The sequence below is a fragment of the Xiphias gladius genome, chromosome 12, assembly GCF_016859285.1.
Source record: "Xiphias gladius isolate SHS-SW01 ecotype Sanya breed wild chromosome 12, ASM1685928v1, whole genome shotgun sequence".
Lineage (NCBI taxonomy): Eukaryota > Metazoa > Chordata > Actinopteri > Istiophoriformes > Xiphiidae > Xiphias > Xiphias gladius.
In genome coordinates this window covers 13,407,116-13,415,753 of record NC_053411.1, presented here as the reverse complement: position 1 = coordinate 13,415,753, position 8,638 = coordinate 13,407,116, and positions in this window count along the sequence as shown.

Sequence of the window (8,638 nt, the reverse complement as noted above, 5' to 3'; positions counted from 1 at the left end):
TTTTTTTTTTTTTTTTTTTTTACAATTTGCTTTGCAGCCGAAACATCACGTCGGAGAAGGGGCGGCTGATACACCCCTGCCTGCACTAACAGATGAGAGATGTTGGTGCGTGGATAGTATTTGTGGTGACACGGTACACTTTACCGAGGCAGGAACCCGGTACGTCATTTCCTGCCCGCGCAGAGCCGCCGCCGATTGGTCCGCCGGCAGGGGCACGTTTTGACAAGAGGATGAGCGGCGCCGCAGACCGGGATCAGGCACGGAGACATGAGACGATGGTTGAGCGCGCTACTCCGCCCTGGAAACGGACGGACGCAGCGCTGCCTGGGTTTCCCCACAGCCTCGGTCAGAATCTGACTTTTTCTTTCTTTTCTTTGTTTTGTTTTTTTTTGTTCGGTTGTTTTAACGGCCGAACTCACACACACACACACTTCTCTGGTGCAGAGAAGTGTGTGTGAGTGCAGGGCGCACAGTAGGCACTTCTGACCTAGTAAGGTAAAACCTAAATACAGTCAAACGTATCATAATTCAACCCCTTTAAATCTTACTAATGGGCGTTAAAATTCTCAATGTGAAAACATGAATTTAGCAAATATATACATAATATGTGCATAGCCCATATAGGTCTGTATTTACACGTATAGACCGATATATCAAGGCCAATATGTGTTTTTTGTAAAATATTGGACAGTCAGTCTGATGTGATGGAGCCATATCCGAGTGTTGAAATATGTTTCTATAAATGTACTCTTCATTAAAATGCTTAATGAACCCCGGAGTTTACTTTTACGTATCCAAATCAAGGGTCAAAAGACAGGAGATGTGATTTTACTATTTATACAAACTAGGTTCCCCTGCCATAAAAAAAAAAAAAAAAAAAGGTGTGAAACCTAGAATTCTTGGTTGTGATTTTAACTGTGAGTTTGTGATGTCCCTAAATGCTGCTTCAGAAGCCCGCATCCTGACAAAAATGACAGCGTACACAGTAAAACGTCCCAAATGGTCGGATGCAAACATAAATATCAGCATAAAATATCACCTCAGTTTGAAAAAAAAAAATCGTCTTCAAAACAAACCATACTGGTAAAACCCACGGTACATCCAAAGGCACAGGTACATAGGGGTGGTTACAACAACTGCACCACATGCACAATACAGTGCCATCCAGCACAATGACACAAACCAAAGCCTGAAAGTGATCAAAGAGTTCAAATCAACAGTCTAAACAAAAGTGATCATAGATCTAACAGGTGTCCCTGGTCTGGTGTTGTCCCTTCTCCTCCCATACACGACTGCCTTGGGTCCCTGTTTTGTGACATGGAGATGGCACCCTCCGCTCATACAGAACCTCGCTGGTAAATAAGCTGTGAAGACACAAGCTGCTACGAGCACCACATGATTAAAAAAAATAAAAATAATAATAAAAAAACAGGAGCATAGAGCGAGGCTACCTTTGCTTTCCATTGCTTATAAAACATCTCATTCACAGTCATTTACTGTATGTATGCGGAGCCATCTTGATCAAACCCCAGTCCATTTTATTCTACCCGCTTGAGGTTGATGGTGCAGCCTGTAGTTTGTTGTGATTGTGAGATAATTTCGGTTGCAGGAACGACTGAAAGACTGGGTGGAATTTCCTCTTTACAGGTGAAACATCTTTGAAAAGACTGCGGGGGGGGGGGACATTTCGAGCGGGATTATATAATTATAGTTTTGCTGTGTGTGTTTTTTCTTATTTTTCTTATCCGAGGCCGTAATTACTGCACACAGCCATGGGTCGTTACTCCTTTCAGCTGGCCTAATCTCACAGAGGATGAATAGAAACTGTCAATCAGAGGCTGCACTCAGCAGCGAGACAAGAGGGGACTGATTGCTGCTGCTGTGCTGTGACACACACACACACACACACACACACTCAGATACACACTTTTTCTCCTTTCTCTTTCTCTCCAGTGTTTCCACCCTCTCTCCCTTTACTGGTGCACAACTCCAACCCTCCAAAAAGCAGATTTTTCACCATGTTTAACTTTTTCTGAAGACTGTTCATATTTTGTTTTCAGTCTTTAGGCGTGTTAGGAAACATTTGAAGTGTCAAACCGTGTATGGTATTAATAGTAACAACTGTAGGGACATTTGTGGCTGCTGCCTTTCTTACCATACAAGCCTCAGTGTTGCTGTAAAGGATGTGTGCTGCACCAACTCACACCTCACCTGCTGGGTCAGTTCTTTCTTGGTAGCCTGATGCAAAAATGTAAAACAGGCAGAAATAGTTCATAAAAAGATAGACAGGTAAGTAAGTACTTACACGCTATTTTGAGGTACTTGTACTTAACTTAAGGATTTTGATTTTCTGCTCCTTTATAAATACGCCCCACTACATTTCAGAGGGAAACGTTGTACTTTTTATTCATTTAACAGCTGTTTATTGTCCAGAGGATTCCCACTCAGTTTCCACTGATGCAGTTTCTTGTCTTCCTGGGGTCCATACACAAATAAACCTGTACATGGGACAATCTCTAGCCCATACATTAACAGTTATTAAAGAAAAAAAAATGCATTAGGCTTTTAAAGTAAGAAAAAAAAATCAAAAAAGAAAAGAAAAAGTTTGTCAGTTTGAAGCAAGACTGAAACAGGTACGTAACCCAAAAAAGACCAAAAATGTCATATTATATATTTCACTTGCATATAAAAATTACTCATTGCTCTAGATGAAATTACTCCACAGTATATTAACTAGTTAAAATTTTCTTCATCTGGACCAGCTGCAACATTAAAATGCTGTTTTTACATGATAATGCATTAAAAATCTTGTAGTGCAAATCATAGTGCTTTATTTGGCTAGTACTCTTTTTACTTGCCCTCAAGCAGGACTTCTGCTCGTATAATAGAGAAACGACATCACTTTTGCATAAGCGAAAAGGTCCGAACACCTCGTCCGCCTTTGCAGAGAATTACGCGGCCCGTCCGCACTTGTGTAACACTCATGTAACTGGAGAAGTGGACTTGTGTAAAACCGACCACTGTGTTATCGACTCTTAATGTGGGGGCAGATCTTCTCTGACCACGTCTGGGAAACAACTACATTTTTATTTTTATTTGTTTTATTTGTTTTATTTGTGTAATTTCACAATGTCCGTTTTTTTTTAAATTAGTTTCAAATGCAATTATGCAACCGTGTCCCCTGAAAGTTACGCTTTATATACAATTAAATATTATATAATATATCTATATAGATATTAATAGTTTAATAAAAGTTTTTGTACTTTAGACAAGTTGTGGCGGACCTTCCTGCCTGAAAAGAACTGTTTGCTGTAAAATCATTTCTTTAATGCTCCAGAAAGTTTAATCATCCCCCTGATGATTTGAATGCGGTTTCAGCCTGAAAGCAACACAATCAAAGGGAAAAATATATGGTTTTTTTTGTGTGATATTCCTCTATATTAGTCTTCAAGCCCCATTTTATTCTAATCCTACACTCATACATCTGCTATTCTCAAAATCCCTATCACATTAAATTACTGCAGATAGAGGAGCACATATCTGTTGCTTCGTAACATTGATGCCTGTAGCCAGAGCTAAAACCCAGATTTACTCTCTGCCTGTACATGCCCACAGGCCAAAAGGAAAAAAAAAAAAAAAAAAAAGTTTATTAGCACAACACACACTGCCTGCCTCGCCTGGCTCTCCTGTGCGCGCCTGGATTGCGGCCTAGTGGAGATGAACCTGATCAATGAGATCAATCAGCAGAGATTACAGTATTCCCCGAGGTCAGAGGGAGGGCAACGGGGCCACGCAGAGTTCACACGTCCCACACAAGCTCCAGACAAATCCGTGCAGGAGTGGCGCACAGCTGAACGCATGGAGGAGTCCACGGAACAGGGGTTTTATGTAAAGATTTTTATGACCCTGACTTAATTTCTCAGACAGGTGCTGTAAATAACCTGCAGCGGCCAAACCCCGTGTATAAACAGATTTCCCAAGTTTTCGTATTAAGCTGAAAATGCCCCTTGGAAACTGTCTTGTGTGGTGATTTTTAATGTCACACGCAAGCATTTTTGTGGATTTCTTGTCAACCAGTTCGAAAGCCGTGTAACTGCTGCTGGAACTGGTGGTTAAACCGGAGGTTTTTCCAGTCAGAAGGCTTCGTTGGGCTTTTGTTGGGGAAGAAAAAAAAAAAAAAAAGAAAAAAACCTTGGCTGGAGGAAGGGAAGGACATGTGGACGAGGACGAATGTAAAAACGCAGGCAGGAATGTGATGTGTGTGTGTGTGACAGCCAAGTTTTACGCACCGTTTTTTTGGTGAAAAGACAGTTTAACGTCCACATTAACAGACAGACTGAGCTCGTCTCTGTGATGAAATGTCACCGGCTGAAGTCAAGGTTATTCCAGTAGTGTGATAACACCGCCTCCTTAGCAGAAACATCATAAAATGTATTCATATTTCTGATCTGGGTATTGGTTCTCCTCACCCTCAGGGGGCCACATGCTTTACCCAACTTTTTTTTTTTTTTTTTTACACATTATGTTCCTCGCACTTTCTGCCCCTGGACAGAAACAGTGTTGCACAGTAGAGGCGAAATATATCTCGTCTGTAACGCAAACGTGGAGACGTGAGAGAAGAGCGCAGGTCCGCATGGTTTATCAATTTTCGTTCGAGCCAGTGAATGAAAAAAAATAATAATAAAAATTAAAATAAAAAAAAAAAGGAGCAGGAACTCCGGTTACTTTGAACGAAAGTCGGACCTTTTTTAGAAACGTGTGAGCTGTTACTGATAGAGAGTGGATGCTTGGTAGCGCTGCAAATAACTTGGGCTTGTTTCGATTGTTTGTTTGTTTGTTTTGTTTTGTTTGTTTTGCTCGTTTCAGTGCACAGGCTACATCTGAATGTAACAACCGGCCCCGTTCAGTCCATTAGGAATTTGAAAGAAATTGCTGATCAAATATTTCCATTTCACACTTTCAAGATGGATGATCCTAAATATACATATAACAACGTAATACGATAAAAACGAAGTATTGGAAAGGATGTGAGGTTAACAAGTTACACCTCAGAGTAACTCTGTACTTGTGTTCGTTTTTTTTGAGCATTGAATGACCAACCGTAGTTCATGGTAAATTTAAAACGATTATCTTTTTATTTTAAATCTTTTTTTCTTTTTCTTTTTCCTTTAACCCCCTCGCAGCTCCGAGCTTAACAGCATCCGTTGCCAACACACGGCAACACCTGAATCGCTCAGACGCGTTTGATCTGGGCTCCCCGCCGCAGCGGGCTCATGGCCGACGCTCGTTGCACTTTGGTTTCCCCCCGTATGACCCCTGCTGACACTGCGGTACTTCTACCACTATAAATACGACCGCTGCTGCTATTAATAACCACAACAGTGGTGACGGGAATTGTAGACTGATTTATGCTTAGAAATCAATGATTACAAAAAAAAAAAAAAAAAAAAAAATTAAAAGCTATATGCAGATACTTGTACTACTGTTAAAATAAAACTTTATGCGCGTAAGGATTTAACTTTACTTTCGCAGGAGTCACAATCGACCAATAAAGACGAGGTTTTCGATATTTCGCCCCATTTTCCCTCCGGAACTGATCCCTCTGCAGTTCTGCGTCATTGCCAGGCTCTTCTCAGAAGCGACGGGCGCACATCTGCCTCCGGTCTAAAGGTTGTCTCTCCTGACGTCTGTAACGATTTTTTTTTTTGGTTTGGTGCAGGCAGGAGCGGCGGCGGCGGCGGCGGCTGCTGCGGGTTTAGCTCGGGACACGAACTGTCCCAGAGGAGAGCAGAGGATCGCTGCCTTCTCAGTTTCCTCCGGCCTCTCTTCCCCTTGCCCCAAACACGCGCAGGTGGTCCGGCCCTGCCTGCTCTTCACTGTCCCGATTTAAAACAACCAGTGAGGATTTTTTGAAAGTCGCATTTGCAGTAAACATTTTTTACCTTAAGTGGTGGCTTAATTTGAAACAGAGAGGCAAAGAGTCCAAAAAAGCCAAAACCTACTCTCTGAAATCGCTTCTGTCCTTTTCACATTGTTTTTTTTTTTGCAGTAAACTTTGTAAAAGCCGATCTAAAAACGAAGTTTTAAATTTAGTTGTGGGGAAAAGTTTTGTAGTCTCCATGTTGGTGGCAAGAGAGCCTCGCGGTAAGGTGCGATCTCACAGTGACACTGTTTCTTTAAAACGTCCATGATTGTCTTTGTAAATTGGACTTCAAGGGCAGCAGGTCAGGGGAGCAACTCGAATTAAAACTCACTGTTTTCTTTAACATCACCGGTTAGCCTGCCCTCTCCCCACGACTCCCCCGGTGTCCTGCTCATCTCTTACGTTTTGCTCATTCGAAGTATTCTAGTGGAGGTAAAACACTGGGGTAAATTTTCAGTCGAGTGGATTGGAAATAAAAGTTACTCTCTGTGTAAAAGTTGTTGCGGCACTTGACCCATTCTCGCCCGTGGGGGAGGCTCTGTGAATTGCGAGGCTGTTCGCTGGACCACAGTCGCTGTCAGTGCCTCTAAAAACCCCAAGGATTTCACTGATTAGTTGAACTACTTCTGTGTAATTAGTTGTCATATTTGACACCTCCTGAATTCTAATAGAAGCATTTTGAAAAGGAATTTTCTACTTTCTTATGCATCAGAAATCTCCATAAATCAAATATCTCTTGTTTTCCATCCTTGGTTCTCCTGCAAAAAAGAAAAAATGTGCAGTACATTCAAATTTGAAGCTGAGGAGAGACTTTGAGTCAGATTAATGCAAGGAGCAAAATAAAAATGCAGTTTCTCCCTTGGGAATTTAAGGGTCAATTCGTAAGTAAGTTCGTTTTTTAAGGGGAAAAAAAAAATGATGGATGTGATGCTTCCTTTGCAAATGACTCCGAAAGTAAAGAGCAGCAGAGGAATTCACACAAGACTGTCATCATTGCAAAAACAGTTTTAGGGGGAAAAAAACATGCAACAAAAAAATAGATTTTGGTGTCTGATTTAAAAATCCTTTTGTGACCGGTGTGATTTCTGACTTTTAAATACTAAAATGAAACACAAGTAAAAAGTTAATAATTTATGGAAACAGTAATTATACTGAGGAGATTTCTGTAAAATAACAACAAAAATGTTATTGAGTCTTGTTGAATTCTTGTTGAAAATTAAAAACAAGTGCGTCCTGACACCCGAATTAGTCTTTTTGGGAAGTTTACACCCACACACCTGTTACGTGCAACACACAGTGTTTCCAAGAACTTAAAATGACCACAGTTTTTGCCCCTTAAACAGAACCAGCTGCGTCCTCACTGGGGTGAGACTGTGCTGCACAAAGATGAATGTGGACCAGATCATCTTGAAATAAACCCCCCATTCCAAGAAGACTTTCACATTCATCTGAAATGTTGGTGTCCTTAGTTTTTTAAGGTAAGTCATGCCTCCGGATGTGTGTTTTTTTGTTTTTTTACGTCTACTCTGGAATCACATGAAAAATATTTGGTGTAACAGAGGTGACATAAGGGAGGAAACATGTTACACAGGTCATTTGTAGGCCACAGTTAGTTTGGCCCAGATCAAACACCGCTGCGGTGATGTAGACTGCCACCAGGTGTTCCTGCAACGAACTGACAGAGGGCAGAGGAAGTGACCAAAACTCAACCATAAAAGTGCTTTTTATTCATTTCTGACATTGAAAACACAAATCACACACGCAGGGAGCAGATATCAACAAATAAACTGCTACATTCTTGAAACGGTAACCTACGGAGCACTTCAGTTTTACACTAAGAGGGAACAATCCAGATTCTGACCTATTACACACAAGCAAACATCAAATAAATGTATTTCATCTGTACTACACCAACAGCTTGTGGTCTAATATATGGTGAAATTACACACAGAGTCATTTCCTTTAAGGCTGAATGTATTCAGTAGGGTACGACAGAACGAAAAGCAGACGATGAAACATGATTGACAAGAATGAAACAGAGAAAGAGGGCTATGGTGGGAAGATGGCAGTGCAGCCAGATCATGGCACTTGCTCTTTAAGCACAAATGTAAATTAAGCAGAGCCGACGGGCTGTTATGATGATCATGCCTGTCGACCCCCTCTGATCTGCACTCGTACTGTGATAAGCTGGTGGATGTAGTGGGATTAAACACTGGAAAGACAACAAACAGGCGGCTGCTATACCGGAGCGTAACGACATCACCTTTCCAAAACCCAGACGCTTTCTTAAAATGTTGTTTTTTTTTAGTTTCCCTTTGTTTGATCACGAAACAGTCCCAGTAGTCACTTCGCCTCCCCTTTGCTCCGAACTGGTCCGTGTGATGGTCTGGTAGTTGGTCCAGTGTTTGTGATAAGGGTTTACGGTAGATGGCAGAACGGCACCAGGCTCAAGTAAAGTGGGAAACCGGACGGTGTGATGAAAGGCACTTACAACGCGTGTGTCTTTCTGAAGGCTTCTTGAATTTGATCAAAATAAGGAAAATGCTAATATTTCCTAAACCTTACTGGACTTGCTGCGGCAGGGCTTTCTTAAAGGAAAAATCCACCCAAAACAGTACTAAGCGAGGGCTGCAACCAAAGATTATTTTCATTGTTGTCCTAATGATTAGTTTCTTGATTAAAGGATTAATAGTTTGGGTCGTCAAACGTCAGAAA